Raw genomic sequence first — 20,400 nt, 5'->3', positions numbered from 1 at the left:
GGTGAAGATTTCAAACAATAAATAATTTGACTTTTACAAATTAGAGAATGTTATAGGATAGTTAAAAAGAATAATCAAGAAACGTGGAAAGTTTCAAATTTTCTAAGACCGAACTAAAAGAACCCAAATCAGCAGCAGTAAAGTATCTATTCTTCAATGAGCTTTCAAAAAGCAAAACAGAATTATATATATTCAGAAATAACCATCTGATGCCAGCCAGGGTACCATACCAACAGGATGACCATATGTTTTGTTATCAATTCCAGGTCAAGTTTGAAAGTGAAAATGAAGCACTATTAATAATTCTGCAGGGAGAACATGAGAATGTGTGTAGTCACTTTTGCTTACATTACCCATTTTTCTTGCAAGTAGTCTATGTTTTCCATTAGGGCTCTTAACATATTAGTCATAGTTATTTTAAATTCCCTATATGATAATTCCAACATCTATGTCATGTCTGAATCTGGTTCTGATCCTTGCTTTGTCTCTTCAGACTGTTTTTCTTTTCTTTTTAGCATGCCATGTAATTTTTTGTTGAAAGCCCAAGGTGTTGGGTAATAGAAACTGAAGTAAACAGACCCTTTAAGTGTGATATTTTATGCTAATTTGGCAAGGAGCTTGGTTGTGTTTAATATTTGCTGTAGCTGTGGATACCAGAGACTTCAAATCATTAGTGTCCTTCTTTTTGTCTTCCTGTTAGCTTTGGGCTTCTCTAAGTATCCTTCTCAGGTAAGAGTCTGTGTCTTGCAACACTCTTTTAGCTGTAATCAGCTCTTAATACTGGAGCCCCTTTCATATGGTAGTTAGGTAAATGGGATGGGAAGCATTCTATACTTTCATGATTAAAGTCCAGTCTTTTAGCAGGCTTGTATCTCAAGGCTGTGACCTTCATAGGTGTGTCTTAGCTCCCACATCCCACTTAGGTGAAATAAGATGGCTGGAGTGGGAGGATGTCCTTCTCCCAAGTGGGATAAGACTCTGATAAAGTATTTTCTCCTGACCTGTGCTATGAAGAACATGACGATGGTACCTGCCCCCCATCTTCCTGTCAGATCTCCTGGGGATCTTTCTTCACTCTTCACCCATGAAAACCTGATGGGGCTTCAAGAGGCCAAACCTGAGAAAGTGTGGAGGGCACCCTTCGGACTATGGTCCCTAGGAGTTTCTCATTTTCACCCTAGCACATCCAGCCTCCAGTAATTTATCAAAATCACCATTTAAGCTATTATTATGAATAACTCTACACACATAAGTTTGACAACTTAGATGAAATATACCGATTCTCCAAAAAACTACCACACTACAGTCAATATTAAATAGATAAGTTGAGTATGTTTATAACTATTAAGGAAATTGAATTTATAATTTAATAACTCCCTGTAAAAGAAATCTCCAGGTCCAGATGATTTCACTGGAGAACTCTACCAAATGTTTAAAGATTTTCATCAATCCCATACAAGAAATAGAAATAGAAAAGAATGTAACACTTCTCAATTCATTTTATGAAGCTAGTATCACACTGATGCCAAAATCAGATAAAGACAGTACAAAAGAGAAAACTAAGAGACCAATCTCCATAATAAATATACATGCAAAAACCCTTAACAAAATATTAGCTAATGCATTCAGCTATCTCTAAAAAGAGTAACCACATGGGTTATTCCAGGGATGCATCAAAAAAGGAACAAACTATAGATAATATATATAATAATTTAGATAAATCTTCAAAGAATTATGCTGAGTGAAAAAATGCCTACCCTAAAAGGCTACATACTGTATGATTCCATTTGTATAACATGTTTGAAATGACAAAATTACAGAAATGGAAACAGATTATTGGTTGTTGGAGGTTAAGGTGGGAGAGAAGTGGGTGTGGCTCTAAAAGGGCAACATGAGGGTTTGTTGTGGTGGTGAAAATGCTTTGTATCTTAATCGTATCAAGGTCAGTATGGCGTCTGTGATATTGCACTATCATTTTGCCGCTGTTTCCATGGGAGTAAACTTGGTAAAAGGCACCTGGCTCTCTCTGTATTATGTACTATAACTACATATAAATATTCAATTATCTTAAAATGAAAAGTTTAATAATAATAATAAAAAGAAATCCAGGGAAATGTAAGACATGGGTGCAAGAAAAAGTGGACACAACCCAGCAATACAAGCGAAAAATCCTAGGATGATGTATACCATTAGGCCTGGAAGTCAGTTAGTCTACGTTAAAACAGGGAGTAGAAAAATTCCTGAAGAATACCTGCAAGAAGAATATAATACCAACAGTAGAATGAAGACAATGAGTGATCTTAGCAATATAGCAAAAGTATATTGTTTATTTATTTTATATATTTATATTTTAAATCTGCTGCTCTTCTATCTCTATTCCTCTGAGATTTTGATAATTAAGCAGACAAGTTTACTGGCATAGAATTACTATACTTTCTCTGCTGATCCAATTATATACTTCATGATCTACAATGAATAATATGTACCTAACCATATATTGTTAATGCTAGTTATTGGCTATTAATGTAGTATCAACTTACAAATACAGCATAAATGCCTTAGTTATATTTGGCATTGATGTAACTGTCATAAACCTTGACATTGACCACATAAAGTTAATGACATGTTGGACTGAGGGACAGATGGGGAGGCAGGAGTTGAAAGGCTATGAGAAGATATTAAGGCCAATGTAGAGGCACTAATTTTCTCATTCTAACAGGTTGTCTAAAGTTAATGGATCAAGATATTGTAAAAAGTCAATGGTTCAAAGACTGAAAATGCATGATTTAGACTTGTGAATAAAAAGAATATGGCAGAAATATAGAAGAAATATAGAAGTTTGGAAAGCAGTATGCATGAACTAAATTCCTCATTTTTCATTCCAGGGAGTCAATATACATTGCTTAACGCTAGCAAATTAAAACATAAAGTATATGTGTATGATTTCGTATTATGGAGGTAAGCTCATGTAAGTTACACAGAAGAGTTACACGTTTATGAGTGGTTACTTTTGAGCAGTGGGGTTGTTGGTTGAAGACAGGGAAGGAAAACATTTTTTATTTGAGAAATCTAGTACTACTTGAATTTGTATTACTATATGGATGTATTTCTTTTCATATTTATGTTTAAGTTATTAAAAACAGAAATGAAAACTTTTCCATAAAGGTTTCCAAAATCCCGGAAAAATTTATTCATTTTTCATAGGTCTCAAAGTCAATGTACTTGACAAGCAGGTTTTTGGAAAAAAAGTTTATTTTTAAGCTAATAGCTACTTTAGTCCTGAAACAGTGGGAGCAGGATGTATATTCTGATTTCAGAGCGAGAATTTGAAGCTCCTCTCACTCTGTGCCATGATATATATCAATATATGTGGTAGCTAATCAGAGCTTCCTGTCAACCTCCCAAGAAATTAATCTTTTGAAGGATCATGCTTTAAAGCCAAAAACCTGATTTGCTGCTAGAAATTGAGACAGGTAGCAGGACGGTTTGCTCAACCCTAATTCCAGATAAGGGAAAGGCCTGTCTCCTCTAACTCATCAGCTCCAGGGGACTAAGGTATTGCATGATCCTTCCAAGTAAAGATTAGACAAAGGGACACCCAGAAGAGAACATGGAGGTGACATGGATGGAGAGCCTAAGTTTTACTTTCAGAGTCTAGCCTTAGGAGAGACACAGGAAGCTAAATTTATGCTATAACTGGATGTGTGGTAAGGACAGTAACAGAGCGAGGGTGGATTATCTTGCCTGATTCCACTGTGACTTGGAATAAAGGGATCCGGTGCAGCTCATACGCCTATGCACTGGGGAAGTGTGTGGAGGGTGGTGGTGGTAGTGGTGGTGGAGGGGGACTGCACTGGGGAACCTCTTTGGGGAGAATGGAAGTTTCTCCAATTGGTTGAGCCTCATGGATAATAAACACCACTCAAAGTTTGCCTTACCAGTTTGGAAGGTTTTTCAGCAAGGTGCTTTGATACATTTTAGGCAAAGAAACAAATGTGTGAAGACTTGACAAGATAAAGGGGTTTGGACTAGGGGTAGTAAATGATGAAGAAGTAACTGGAAAGATAACGGTTATTTTTAACAAGGTTTGTTCGTACAGAATTCTTGGCCCCAAATTCCCTGTTTCTGATGATAAATATGTCCTCCCTCCTCATGATACAGAATGGGTAACTTTCACGGGAGTTTTGTGACTCGTTTCAGGAAAGAAGGACAAAGCGGGTGGCAGGGGAGGTCAGAGTGACCTTCCTGCTTCTGCCATTAAAAAAAAAAATCCTTCAGCTTCAGATATTTAATATGCCAAGGTGCTCTTTTTGGAGGTAGCACATCCTGAACCCCATCAGAGGAATCTAAGGAGAGGGCCTTGTTTTCAGCTGGCAGGTGGGCTCTATGCTGTGCTTCCAGGCCCACCTGTGCCTTGTCCATAACTGACATGTGTCAATCAGCTCTATGGTTGATAAAGGACATTCATTTCTTTCCCATACAAAAGCAAATCTTCATAAGGAAAAGCTGAATATTTCAAAAATGAGAACAGTTAAGCCAGGATCAGACTTTGGAATGTCTCGTCATGCTTTTTCATTCACTTCAAGCTGCAATCAACCAAATCTAAGACAGTTAAAAGCAAGGTTGTCCTCTCACGTTTTTACGTTTGTGCTAGCATTGCCCACCATCAACAAGAAATAAATCTAGCATCTTTATTTTTATATTTTAATCTGGTAAAGGAAATGTACTCAGATAGTAATTGTTTACTTAATACCACTAAACTTGGAAGGTCAACTCTCAAAATGGGTAATTTAAGGCCATTACGTAAATGAAGAGGTGATATAAAAAAGGGGTTTCTGTTAGCTTATGTATTATATTATAGTGTTTCATATACTTTCACATATTAATGATGAGTTGATAATATAATAGATATAAAATAATATGTTAACATTTAAGAAAAATTAATATTTAGAATGGGGAATGGTAAATAAGGTAATCTTACATGTCAACTATAGTTAATTGCTAGCAGCTTACTAGACTGATGAATTGAGAAGGATTCTGAGGCTACATATGGGATTGATTAGTTATGCCTGCCAAAGCTGGGAATGGACAGTAGTAATGTTCTGTTATTTATCATCTATGGTTTGGAAGAACCACATGAAACAATTGCATAAACTGTTTTCTGACAGCAGATTCTGTATCAGTTTCTTCATTTGTAAGATGAGAGTTTGACTAGAGAAGTGGTTTTCAGATTGTGGTATGAGAGGTTTCACTGTGACGGGGGTGAGTTGGGGAAGCCCAGGAAGTAGTTATTGGGCCTCCTATCCCCTCTTTAGCCAGAGCAGATCCATTTTTTTATACTTACATATTGGCTTCTACATCAGATTTTGGTTGAACAAGTGTTCTTCAGCTAAAAAATTTAGAAAAACAGTGGATCCCTAAGATTCCATCACTCACTCTATGTTCCCTTTTCTCCATGCCCATCACCCCCAATAGTACTGACTAAGAAAAACAGAACAAAACGAATCACCTTTTCAGCAGTATAGCATATAAAATTTAAGTTGAGCATTGAAGGAAGAGTAGGAGTTCTCTATGAGGGGCATGTGTGTGTGTGTGTGTGTGTGTGCGCGCGCGCGCGTGCGGTGCGGGGGTTGGTTATTCCAGGATATTGGTATTGCTAAATGATCTGTAAATTGAAAGCCAAAGAACCAAATAGAATTCAGAGAGAGATGTGATTGGCTGTCCAAGATGACCATCAATGGATGGAGGATTGGTGAAAGCCCAGAGACGTTCTTAGAGAATGGCTGTCCTAAGGACTGTCCTCTGGCTGTCCTAAAATCAGATGTATGAACCAAAATACAAGTTTATTAAATGACAGAGGGGATTATTGATTGCTAATTCCTAGATTATTCCAAACTCCTCCCTCAAATCCATGAAACTGAAGTGGTAATCGGAAGACTATTTGCTAAGAGTGGGATGGATGATTTTGACGGACCATTAGAAGATCTGGTGAACCTTCCTGTCTCATCCTGTCTCATCACTTGTCTCATCTGCTGGGTACTGTCTTGTTACCACACAGCAGCCTACCCGTCTGTCTCCTTGTACCTGCCCCTAAAGAAAGGAGAGTCTGTGAGATGGATCCTTTCAGGGGCTTTGCTTCACCTTTGTGTTTGCACCTCATGTCTCCCTGTTTGGCCCCAAAAAGATGGCTGGTCAGCCAATGACGAGTAAGATTCCCCACGGGGTGTGGGGGGGGGACAATTCAAGCCAGGCACAATCGAGTGGGGACCAACAGGAGAACCCACTGGGTTCATAGAGGTGGGCACAGTTTCCCACCTTCCCCTGCTAAGGAAAGCCTCTGCCTCTGTGGCTGCATTCCTTCCCAAAACCTGCAAGGGAAGTGATTCAGTGATGTGCTCTCCATCTATTCATATGCATAAAGTTTTGTCCCTTGGGAAAGTACAAACATCCTGAGACTTAGGGTTCTGCTGCCTGCAGGCAAGGGTGATTGGCTTGAATCAGTTTCCTATTATGATGTGTGGGATTCACAGATCTTGAGATTGACAAGCTTTATCTCCTTTACTTCCCCACCTAACTAATAAAAGCTAATGCATAGGCCCCATTCGATTCGAGGTGTTCAGTCCTTGGCCCCCACTTAAAGTCTATATTCATGGCTACTGTCTTTTCTTAACCCTGCGCCACCCTCCTTGCTCCCCACAACTCTCGTCATGTGGGACACGACACTCTCTCTGCCCTGGTCTGTGCTGGCTAAATGTCACATTATTGCCCTTGACTCTCCTTTCTAGATACACAGAGACTATCTAGTTAGCATCATTCTTCCTGCTGAAATTGCCTAGATTACAGCTTTCTTTAGTAGCAATCAGGCCTGAGGACACTCCCTGTTATTTACTATTGTCTTCTATTACTATTAGAATATTACTATTGTCTTCTATTACTATTACTTCTATTACTACAATAGTGTCTTCTATTACTATTTTTTTAATTAAATTTTTTGGGTGACATTGGTTAGTAAAATAATGTAGATTTCAAGTATACAACTCCATTTTTTTGGAATGTTCCTAAGCCCCTGCAGCTAGGTGATCGGTTTGGGTGGGACTGCTTATATCATCACGTGCTGATTTTCACCACATTCACTCTAAGAAGGTGGCTTTATCTTCCTTCAGGGAGCACTTTATTGTTTCTGTGTATTTGGCCCTCCGTATTTTAAGTGCCCTATTCTCCTTTTTCTGTGAAAAACCAAGTCAGCTCTGATCATCAGACATGTTAACTTTCCTCTTTCACAAGCCGGCACTGCCTTGGTCCCACCCTCAGTTTCAGTGGAGCAGAGGTGGAATCTGACAGTGGCTGGAGGGTGTCCCAACGCTGATTGTTCTTGAATTCCTGAACACCCTCCTCCCTCCAGAATAGAAAAAATATTCTAATTCAAGTGGTTAAGTCATTTAAAACTAGAGATGCAAACTCTTTGCCTTATAAATTTTGATGGGTCCCTCTTCTCAGGGAGCTGTTTGTGCCATATGTTATAAGGTATAATTATACAAATCTGGCATTCAGGGTGAACACATTGACTACAATGGAAAAGGAAATAAGATGGGGTTTGAGTTTTGGCCAATGTGTTTTCCTCATTGGGAGATGGCAGTTCGGGAGACGGCAGGGCTGTTTCTATTACGAATCGTACTCAGCTCCCAATTATGTGGGATATTGATGCATGGTCTTACTGAGTATTAATTTAATTTATTACTGATGGTATTTCAGGCACTGTGCTGGTGCTACAGATGCACAACACAATGTGGGGTTTCTGCCCTCTTGTCACTCAAAGATTAATGAATGAGCTAATAGTAATAATAATAATAATAATAATAATAATAATAATAATACCTGCTACATTGGATTAACATGACTTGTGGGATATACTCAGAAAGCAACTTTTTTTCTTTTCCTCCAACAATCATTTATACTCCCGCTGCGAGGCTAGTTTCCTCTCCTGGATTAAACTCAGAACACTCTCATGTTTGTTTGTTTTTTAAATTAAAATTTGTTGGGGTGACAATGGTTAGTAAAATTACATAGGTTTCAAATGTACAATTCTGTATTACATCATCTATACATCACGTTGTGTGCTCAACACCCAGAGTCAGTTCTCCTTCCATCACCATATATTTGAACCCCTTTACCCTCATCTACCTCCCCCCTTACCTTCATGTCTTTTTTTTTTGTTTATTAATTTTTATTAAATTTACTTACTGGGGTGATATTGGTTGGTAAAATTATATAGGTTTCAAGCATACAATTCTATAATACATTATCTATATAATGTATTGTGTGTTTACCACCCAGAGTCAGTTCTTCTTCTGTCACCATAAGTTTGACCCTCTTTTACCCTCTTCTACCATCCACCCTCCCCTCATACACTCTGGTAAACACTAATAGTACAGATACTATTATCTGTATCTATGAGTTTTTGTTTGTTTATCTTGTTCATTTGTTTCTTTCAGTTTTATATCCCACATATGAGTGAAGTCATATGGTTTTCAACTTTTTCTGTCTGACTTATTTTGCTTAGCATGATAATCTCAAGATCCTTCCATGTTGTTACAAATGGCAGTATTTCATCTTTTCTTCTGGCTGAGTAATATTCACTAGCTATTAGGGGAATGCAAATCGAAAACACAATGAGATAAAACCTCACGACGGTTAGAATGGCTATTATCAACATGACAAGTAATAACGAGTATTGGAGAGGTTGTGGAGGAAAAGGAACCCTCATACACTGCTGGTGGGAATGTAAATTGGTACAACCACTATGGAAAACAGTATGGAGGTTTCTTAAAATATTAAGAATAGAATTACCATATGACCCAGCAATCCCTCTTCTGAGTATCCAAAAAAATCTGAAAACATTTTTCTGTAAAGATATATAGACCCCTATGTTCATTTTAGCATTATTCACAGTGGCCAAAACATGGAAACAACCATGTTGTTTGATGATTGGATAAAGAATATGTGATACATATATACAATGGAATACTTTCATGTGTTTTTGTGATAATGAAAAGGCCTCCCATTACTTCCACATTACCTGGAAGGGTCCTGAATCCAGTCATAACTGTCTTTGTAAGAGGCACACAAAAGAGAGGCACACAGCGGGGCCCAAGTGAAGATGGAAGTAGAGATAGGAGTTATGCAGTCACAAGCTGGGGAACACCTGGACTGCCTGGAAGCTGGAGGAGGGGTGGGCTCTCCCCTAGGGCCTTCAGAGGGAGCAGGGCCCTGCCCACACTTTGTTTCAGACTTTGCGTCTCCAGAAGCATGAGAGTAAATTTCTGTTGTTGAAAACTACCAAATGTGTGGTAGTTCATTAGGGCAGCCCTAGGAAACTATAATACAGATATTACCTCAAACTCCAGCGTGTACTTCATATTTCCAACTCCTTTTTCAGTCATTATTTTTGCAAGCTAACACAGGTAAATGTGCGCGCGTGTGTGAACAAATACAGATAATACAAACTGTCTATTTTATGATTTCTAAGAGCATCAACCTCTACTCATAAGGGTCCCTTTCGCACAGTTGAACCATAGCAAGGGCCATTACAATGTGTGAGGTGTAGAAAGCAGGTGTTCCCAGGAACTGGGGGTTGTATTCCCCAAATCTCTATCAGAAATACGATGGTACTTAGGAAACATACTAATATATGTTAGCAATTAGTACTTGGTAACTATCTGGTGAATTGAATTTTTGTCTGTGAAACATATCTGGCAATTACTGTGCTTTATCTGGCACATATTTGGGAGGTTTTGGCTTAGCTGGACCAGCAAATACAGCTCTTATGATGTGGAATCAGAAAACATACACTGCTTTTTTAGGGGGAATGTGTCTATCAAAGTCAAGATGTGAGACGGGAAAGCCCTCCTCTTGCCTGTCAAAAATGGGGGAGAAAGAATAGTGATAAATCATTGTAATAATGGTGGCAGTGGACTGTCAGCTCGGTGAGAGAATCAGATGAATTTCCCTTTTCAAGCCATCAGTTTTAAGCAAATGAGAGGCCTAAGGCAAAGAGTAAAAGTAACTGCTGTAAACCAAGAAAATGACTCTAGATACAGGAGATAGCAACTGACAGAATTTTCTTTTTCCTACTTTGTCTTCAAGGATGACTGGACATTGCAAAACCTCATTAAATGAAAGGCTTTACATTTGTAATTTCTTTTTAGCTCTGACAAGGGCTATGCTTGAAGTTCCTTATTTACCTTCCTATCCCCAGTGCATGGCAGGCACATGATAATAACAACGACAGCAATCACAAACATTTGTTGCATATTTACCTTTAGTCTGACCCTATTCTAAAGGCATTGCATATAAATTTATCTTTGCAAAAAACCATAAGAGGCAGGTGCTCTCATTATTTCCATTTGCATAGGAGGAAACTGGGGTGCAGAGACTGCAAAGCAGGTTGCCCAAGCCTCACAGTTAATAGGTGTGGAGGTGGGATGTGAACCCAGGTGGCCAAGCTACAGACCACTTGACCTTTGTAACTCAAGAAAGATCAAGTGCTCGCTCTGTAACAATAAACTCACTCTTACTGTGCACTTAGAATGTACCCTGCACTGTTCTAAGTCTTTCTCCTATGTGAACTCATTTATATCCTTAAGTATTTATTGATATGTCCTTTTTTCCCCAGCCTCATTGAGACATAATTGACTTATTATGTAAGTTTAAGGTGTACAATGTAATGATTTGATACATACACGTATACAGTGTGAAATGATTACCACAGTAAGGTTAGTTAACACACCCATTCCCTCACATAATTACCACTGGGTGTGCGTGTGCGCTGAGAACATTTAAGATTTACTCTCTTATTGACTGTCAAGTATGTGGGTATACAATGCAGCATTGTTAATTATAGTCACCACGCTGTACATTACATCCTTAAAACTTATTCATCATACAACTGGAAGTCTGTACCCTTGGACCAACATTTCCCTCACCCTTGGGACCTTGGCCACCACTCTGTTTCTGTGAGTTCAACTTCTTTAGATTCTACATGGAAGTGATATCATACAGTATTTGTTTTTCTCTGTCTGACATATTCACTTAGCACAATGCCCTCAAGATTCATCCACATTGTCACAAATGGCCTTCTTTTTATGCTGATTAATATTCCATTGGGAATATGTATACATATACATATTATACATGCATATATACCACGTTTTCTTTTTCCATTCTATTGTTTAGGGACAATTAGGTTATTTCCATATCTTTGCTATTGTGAATAATGCTGCAATGAATATGAGAGTGCAGATATCTCTTCAAGATAGTGATTTAATTTTTTTCACATATATACCCAGAAGTGGAATTGCTAGATCATATGGTAACTGTATTTTTAATTTTGAGGGAACCTCCATACTGTTTTCCATAGTGGTTGTGCCAACTTACAGTCCCCTCAACAGTGCACAAGGGTTTCCTTTTCTCTACATCCTTGTTATCTCGTCTATAGCCATTCTAACAGGTGTGAAGTGATATCACATTGTGGTTTTGACTTGCCTTTTCCTGATGATGAGTAATGTGGAGCATATAGATATTTTTTATGCCCAATTTACACATAATGAAACTGGGGCATTGGGCAGGTGAGGAAAGTTTTCAATATTCACAGCTATGAAGTGGCAGTGGCAGGTTTCCAGGCCGGGACATCTGACCTCTGTCGATCTCTTAACCACTCAGCAATACCAACTCTCACATAAATGAGCCATGAAATGTATCTTCATCACAGCTATGGGAGGAGAGATTTGCCAAAAATGATTTTTGCAGACACTTTGAGGCAGTTTTAGAAGCACCCATTTACTATAACCCGGTGATAAACAACTAACTCAAGATCATTCTTGACTTCATTAAAGCAGCTTTCCCAGAATTTTAGAGTGATTGCCCGGTAGTGCTTTGCTGCTCAAAGTGTGGTCCTCATGCTCTTTTCACAAGAGTATGGTGTCGTCCGTACTTTTCAATTTGTCCTTCTTTAATTCATGCTATTTATAAGTGTTCCTGTTTTGCTGGGGAGAATTTCCTAAGGACATTTTATCTAATTGAGGTAAGTTTTTAGAAAAGTAAGAATGTACATCATTTTATCACTTAGAGGTTCCTCAGGGATGTATTAGGTTGGTGCAAAAGTAATTGTGGTTTTTGCAATTGTTTTTAACCTTTTAAACCACAATTACTTCTGCACCCACCTAATATTTACCTATTACTCTGCCAGTTTTTCTAGGAAAAAAAAAAATCACTTTCAAGTGAAACTAAATCAGGGTCAATTCTGGGCTCTTTAAAAATTTTCCTTAGTTTGCTTCATAATTATATCATAAGTAGTTATAGGAGCCCACCTGTGTCATCTGAGGTATGGTAGAGGTTGATCATTTAATGGATTGCCATAAGTCTGGGAGTGTTTGTCAAGACATTTTATACCTCTGTTAATACCAACTTATTGCATTGAAGGTTCATCTATCTTATAGTTGGATTAATTTATAGGAAAAAATTACCAGCTACTCATTGAGAGAATGAAATGCTAGATAGATAAGTTTCAATTAAATAGAGACTTGCTGTCCAAATGGTAGCCATAGCCACATATGGCAAGTAAGCACTTGAAATGTTGCTAGTTTATTTGAGATGTGCTGTAGTGTAAATCACATACTAGGTTTTTACAACAACAATAACAAAAAAGAAAGGAAAGTAAAATATCTTCTTTTTTTAAAATTAAATTTAGTTGGGGTGACAATTGTTAGTAAAGTTACATAGATTTCAGGTGTACAATTCAGTATTACATCATCTATATCTCACATTGTGTGTTCACCACCCAGAGTCAGTTCTCTTTCCATCACCATACATTAGACCCTGTTTACTCTCTTCTAGAGTCCCCCTCCCCGCTGACCCCTAAACTATTGTCTATGTCTATGAGTTTTTGTTCCTTCATTTGTTTGTATTCTTCTTTTGTTGTTTTCAGTTTTATATACCACATATCAGTGAAATCATATGGTTGTCTACTTTTTCTGTCTGACTTATTTCGCCGAGCATTATAATCTCAAGATCCATCCATGTTGTCACAAATGGTACCATTTCATCTTTCTTACCGCGGAATAGTATTCCATTGTGTATATACCACAACTTCTTTATCCGTTCATCTATCAAAAGACATTTTGGTTGTTTCCATGTCTTGCCTGCCGTAAATAAACTGCAATGAACATTGGAGCACACACATCTTTGTGGATAAATGTTTTCAGATTTTTTTGGTAGATACCCAGGAGAGGGATTGCTGGGTCATATGGTAATTTTATTCTTAATTTTTTGAGGAACCTCCACACTGCCTTCCATAGCTGCTGCACCAGTCTGCATTCCCACCAACAGTATATGAGGGTTCCTTTTTCTCCACAGCCTCTCCAACACTTGTTACTATTTGTCTTGTTGATGATAGCCATTTTAACTGGGGTGAGGTGATATCTCATTGTGGTTTTTATTTGCATTTCTCTGATGATTAGTGATGTTGAGCATTTTTTCATATGTCTATTTGCCATTTGTATGTCCTCTTTGGAGAAATATCTGTTCAGGTCCTCTGCCCATTTTTCAATTGGGTTGTTTGTTTTTTTGTTGTTGAGTTTCATGAGTTCCTTGTACATTTTGGATATTAGCCCTTTATCGGAGGTGTTGTTTGCAAAAATCTTCTGCCATTCAATTGGTTGCCTCTTTATTTTGTCGATGGTTTCTTTTGCTGTGCAGAAGCCTTTAAGTTTGATATAGTCCCATTCATTTATTTTAGCTTTTACTTCTCTTGCCTTTGGAGTCAAATTCATAAAATGCTCTTTGAATCCAAGATCCATAAGTTTAGTACCTGTGTTTTCTTCTATGCAGTTTATTGTTTCAGGTCATATGATTAGGTCTTTGATCCACTTTGAATTAATTTTGGTACATGGTGACAGATAGCAGTCCAGTTTCATTCTTTTGCAAGTGGCTTTCCAATTCTCCCAGCACCATTTATTGAAGAGGCTGTCTTTTCTCCATTGTGTGTTTTTTGCTTCTTTGTCAAAAATTATCTGTCCATATTTATGTGGTTTTATTTCTGGGTTCTGAGTTCTATTCCATTGGTCTGTGTGTCTGTTTTTCTGCCAATACCATGCTGTTTTGATTATTGTTGCCCTGTAGTACAAGTTAAAGTCAGGGAGTGCGATACCTCCAGCACTGTTCTTTTTTCTTAGGATTGCTTTGGTTATTCAGGGTCTTTTGTGGTTCCATACAGAGCTGATGATTTTTTGTTCTATTTCTTTTAAAAATGCCATTGGGATTTTGATGGGGATTGCATTAAATCTGTATATTGCTTTGGGTAATACAGCCATTTTAACTATGTTGATTCTTCCAGTCCATAAGCACAGAATGTCTTTCCATTTCTTTGTGTCTTCTTCAATTTCTTTTAGAAATGTCTTATAGTTTTCAGCATTTAGGTCTTTCGCATCCTTGGTTAAGTTTATTCCTAGGTATTTTATTCTTTTTGTTGCAATTGCAAAAGGATTTATGGTTGTTGTTTTTTTCTTTCTTTTTCTGAGATCTCATTGTTAGTATATAGGAATGCAATGGACTTTTGTACATTGATTTTGTAGCCAGCAACTTGACTGTATTCATTTATTGTTTCTAATAGTTTTTTGGTGGCGTCTTTAGGGTGTTCTATATATAGCATCATGTCATCTGCAAAGAGTAACAATTTAACTTCTTCATTCCCAATTTGGATGCCTTTTATTTCTTTCTCTTGCCTGATTGCTGTGATGAGGACTTCCAACACTATGTTGAAAAGCAGAGTTGATAGGGGACAGCCCTCTCGTGTTCCTGAACATGAGCAACAGGCTTCAGTTTTTCACCATTAATTATGATATTAGCTGAGGGTTTGTCATATATGGCCTTTATTATTTTAAGGTATTTTCCTTCTATACCTATTTTATTAAGTGTTTTAATCATAAATGGATGTTGTATCTTGTAAAATGCTTTTTCTGCATCAATTGATATAATCATATGATTTTTTTCCTTTATTTTGTTTATGTGGTGTATCACATTGATGGATTTGTGTATGTTGAACAATCCTTGTGCCCCTGGGATGAACCCCACTTTGTCGTGATGAATAATCTTTTTAATGCATTGTTGCGTTTGATTTGCTAGAATTTTGTTTAGGATTTTGCATCTGTATTCATCAGAGATATTGGTCTGTAATTTTCTTTTTTTGTGTTGTCCTTACCAGGTTTTGGTATCATGGTAATGTTAGCCTCATAAAATGAGTTAGGGAGTACTGTATCTTCTTCAGTTTTTTGGAAAAGTTTGAGTAGGACAGGTATTAGATCCTCTTTGAAGGTTTGGTAGAATGCACTAGTGAAGGCACCTGGTCCCTGACTTTTGCTTTGGGGAAGTGTTCTGATAACTGATTCAATTTCCTTACTGGTAATCGGTCTATTTAGATTTTCCAATTCTTCGTGATTCAGCCTAGGGAGGCTTATGTTTCTAAGAACTTGTCCATTTCTTCTAGGTTATTGAGTGTGGTGGCATATAGTCTTTCATAGTAGTCTTGGATGATCTCTTGTGTTTCTGTGGCATCCGTGATAACTTCCCCTCTTTCATTTCTGATTTTATTAGTGTCTTTTCTCTTTTTATCTTAGTGAATCTAGCCAAGGGTTTGCCAATTTTATTAATCTTTTCAAAGAACCAGCTCTTTGTCACATTAATTTTTTTCTGTTGTCTATTTGTTCTCTATTTCATTTAGTTCTGTTCTGATTTTTATTATTTCCTTTCTTCTGCTGTCCTTGGGTTTCATTTGTTCTTCTTTTTCTAGTTCTTTAAGGTGTAACGTGAGGTTATTTATACGGGATTTTTCTTGTTTCTTGAGATAAGCCTGTAATGATATAAATTTCCCTCTTAAAACTGCTTTCACTGCATCCCCACAATTTTGGTAGGATATATTTTCATTCTCATTTGTTTCTGTGTATCTTTTGTTCTCTCCTCTTATGTCTTCTTTGACCCAGTCATTCTTTAAAAGTATGTTGTTTAATCTCCACATATTTGTGGTTTTTTCCTGCTTTCTTTTTGCAGTTGATATCCTATTTCAAAGCCTTGTGATCAGAGAATATGCTTGGTATGATTTCAATCTTCATAAAATCTTCAGCGTACTTATTTTCTCCATTCCCATATTCCAGTTCAGGCTTTTACTCTCCCCCCTTTTATGTTTTGGTTGTCACAAATTACGCCTATTTATACTGATCGAATAGCCTCCGTCAGTATTTCTTATAGTGCTGGTCGTGTGTTAGAAAATTCCCTCGTAAAATATCTTATTAAATATTTCTATATTGCTTTCATGTTGAAATAATACCAATTTTGGATTTCTAAGTTAAATAAAAACATTATTAAAACTAATTTTATCTGTTTTTACACTTTAATGTGGCTACTATGAAATTTTAAATTACATATGTGGTTCACATCTGTGGCTTGATTATGTCCGTGTTAGACGATGGTGAACTAGAGCATGGAGAGGAGGAAACCGTTGAAGAGTTACTGTTTGTGAAGGGGACAGTGGTAGAACACGTCAGGGAGAAGGGAAGCAAGGAAATGATAACAGAGAATTGTTAGAAATTTGTCCTGTTTCACATTTTTGCTATAGGTACAACTTACTTTGCCCATAAAACAAAAGGTAACCTTGCCCACCCAAGCTACTTCTGTTGCAAACACAACCTGGTATTGGAAAATATGTCTGTGCTTTTTCTAACTATTCCTACTGCAATTAGAACTAAGCCACCACCAGAATCGAGCTGACATACTAGCTGATAGTTAACCAGAAATCCCCTGGCTTTCTGGCTGCCATGCTCTGGAGCTGAAAATAATGAGTATTGAGAACACAGCCTCTCAGGAGGCCCTGGAAAGGGCTTGAGTGAAAAGGGGTCGTTGTTCTGATGTTATGGATGTGCTCTGGGTAGCTGAGTCAAGGCTGGGAATCTCTGGCCCACCTGACAAGGCACTTCTGGATTAGTCATGGAGGTCAGGCTCAGATCAGGCTCATGCATCTCTGGGGATGGCCCCATCATGGTAAGCCTGCTTGGGATGGGTCTATATATTGGCTCCAATCTCTTGCATGTTCTTTAGTACACTGTCTTCAGAACTGTCCCCATGGGCTGATCTGGACTGAGTTAGAAAACCCACAGTCACAGGATATACTCTCATCTCTGCAGTTCGGATGTGCTTGGCTGATTTTTGACAGGTCGATAGATGACTTTTTTTTTGTTTGGTTTTATTACAATGGTATGCTGTCTGTTTTTTACAGTTGTAAAGTTTATTAATATATAGTTATACTCTTCAAGAGATACAATTTATTAAAATTTGCTCCTACCATGTAAAGATGAGGGAATTATTATTTGTAGCAACCTGTGGTCAATCTGTAAAAATTTTTAAATCGTCTTCTCGGTGTCCAGCTCTTTAGTTTCAATTGGGTAAAGGAAGGCCTTTTACTTGCTTATTACTTGCTTTAGTTATCTATTGCTGTGAAACAAATTACCCCCAAAGGATAGTGACTTAAAACAATAGCTATTTTATTTCTCAGGATTCTGTGGACCAGGAATTCCATTAGGTCATAGCAGGGACAGCTTATCTCTGCTCCAAGATGTATTGAGGTCCCTTAAGATGGGATGGCTGGGGTGGCTTGATTACGACCATATGACTGGAGCCTCCGTTTTTGTCTTCAACTGGGTTTCATGGTTTTCTTTAGCATGGTCTCTCCATGTCATGAGTGGGGGCTTCCTCATAGCATGGTGGTCTCCACGTAGCTGGACTTCTTGCAGCATGGCTGGCTTATCCCAAGCAAAAGTGTAAGTTGTAAGGCCTCTTAAAGTTTGTGTCCCTTTGAAAGAGAAAAATAATTCTTGACATTTGGGAGCTGGCCAGGCACTGTCAGCTAAACCTTGGGGTTGTTCGGAGCAGTCCCATATTCAGTTTTTCCTATTAAGCATAAGCAGTTTCACTTCAGATTGACATCAGACAAGGTCATTCTGTGACCAAGATGGAACAAAACAAACAAACAAAATTTATTCCATAATCATGTTCAAATGCAGACAAAAACAACATTATGGCTAACATGAATGACTTCTGATTCTTTACTACTTATAATGTAACCCTATTCCATTCTTTGTAGCTTCTAGATAAAAATTAAGATACCCAATCATAATATACCCCTCCTCCTGACAGCATCCAATCCATAGAAAAACTGATTTTGGACAGTTTCCTTAAACTGTCCAAAATCACCTACCACAAGTCCAATCTCTATAGTAAGTCCTTTCTAACATCCTCTTATTGAGACACTCAACACCATCCCATGGTGTGCATTGCTCAGCTGCAGCTAGTCAATAAATCTAATTTTGTTTGACCACAAGTGTGCTCCTGGTAGTCTCTGTCTAGGGGCCATCGGCATCCCCATCTGGCATGGTGTCACTTCCACTGCATTCTATTACTGGTCAAGGCAAGTCACAAGGCCACCCAAATTCAAGGAGAGGGAACTAGAACCCCAGACGCCCCTCCACCCCCACCCCATGGGTGGAACAGCACTTGCACACAGGGATTGATGTGGCCATCTCCAGAAACAATCTACCACAGAACTGTAGCATGTTCACTCACACTTTGCAGCAAGCAGTTGAATTTTACTTTAAAAATGTATGTGGAACACTCGCGCTGGCCCCCTGGTTGGACCATATTCTGTGGCTAGGCCTTATTCAGGTAACAGAAAGATTTAGTCTTTCTTTACACCCTCCAACTGTGACTTCCTTTCAGTGTTTTTGTTTTTGAAAATGGGGATGTCTCACATCTTTTCCTTCATCAAACATGCTTCATGCAGCCCCTCTGCTCTCTCCTGGCCTCTGATAACTGTTTCCTGCTCTGGGTGAGTATCTCCTTGCTGGTCATCTTCTGGCACTCTGGGAAAAACACCTTTGCTGGCACTCTGGGAAAAACACCTTTGCGGCTGCTGCCATCATCATGCCTTGGAGGAGGATTGGTGGCATGGAGGCCACTTCCTCCCACAACTCCCTCCATCCTCCAGCCACCAGCAACTGCAAGGCTGCCAGGTGCAGGAGACTTTGGCATTGGTGACACGTATCACAGAGGGAAGCTGACAAAGCAGTGTCTGATATCAGTCCTTTATATCCAGTTGTCCTGGGTGAAGGTCCTTTTTGTTCATCTCTCTCCTGCCCTCCGCCCCAGTGGGAAAATGGCCACTCTCTGATAGTACTCTTTGGCGCCCCCTTTAGTCTTGCAACCAGCAGTCATAAATAATGAATCACCCTAGGGTTAACCATGTTAATCTATTTGTGTAACATTGTGGGTGTTTTTCTCCTTCGTTTTGCTTATCTGTATTTATATTTCTACCAGGAGCATATATTATTTTTGTAATATGACAAAAAAAATAAAAAGCGTATTTTTAATTACGGACAAAAGAAGGGGCTATAAACAAAGTATCTTATCCTAAGGATTTAGATGTTTGGAAAGACGACCCCTCTTCACCCCACTCTGCCCCCAGTCTCATTTGCCATTCCTTTCTTTTTAACCTTGCCAGTGAGTGTTTAGAATGTAGTACGGAATGAGACACTGTGGTTTCCGAAGTAAATGCCTAATGACTTTTTCAATTCTTTTAAGACATGTGATCAGAGAGCAGATCCTCATAAAGAAATGAGGTGTTGCTTGACTTAGTAGAATAATCAATTTAGTTAGTGAGCAACTGGAGGAAAGAAAGAGCTAAATTTCTTGGCAGGCAGGAAATGCATCAATTATACTCTGGCGCATCAGAAATAGCATGATAGGAGTTGTCTGTGGAAGCAAGATAAAGATGAGATCATTTTATAATAAAATCCTGGATGGACTTCACACTCGAGCTCTATAAAGTCCTGAATCAAAAGTGAATTCTACTGGAAGCAGGAGATGTCCCGTTTCTATTGTTCAGTGTATTTACCTGGCATCTGGTCGTTGAACTTCAAGTTGACAAAATGAGAACGCAAAAGATTTGTATATGTTTTCCAAACACAAAAAAGGGGGCATTGTGACTGCCCTCTCTCAAATACATTGCTTTTTTTTTTTTTTTAAACTTTGTTACTTATTAACTTTTTCACTTGTAGGTAATGAGGTTGAATGAAGTATGTGAAGGCTAAAGATGGAGATTTCATTGTTTAAGAACATACATATAAGCACCTACTGCATGCCTCATTCTGTGATATACGCTTTCCCATTGTTAGAAGATACGACAACAATAATAACAATAACCATTCATTGATACCTACTGAGTGGCAGTGTTGCATTTGTGTCCATTGTTTTATTCAGTCCTTAAAACAACCCTAAACAGTTTAGGCTAATCCTATTAAGTAA

The sequence above is a fragment of the Rhinolophus hipposideros genome (genome assembly GCF_964194185.1).
Source record: "Rhinolophus hipposideros genome assembly, chromosome: 5".
Taxonomy (NCBI): domain Eukaryota; kingdom Metazoa; phylum Chordata; class Mammalia; order Chiroptera; family Rhinolophidae; genus Rhinolophus; species Rhinolophus hipposideros.
Note: the sequence above shows the minus strand (reverse complement) of the source record.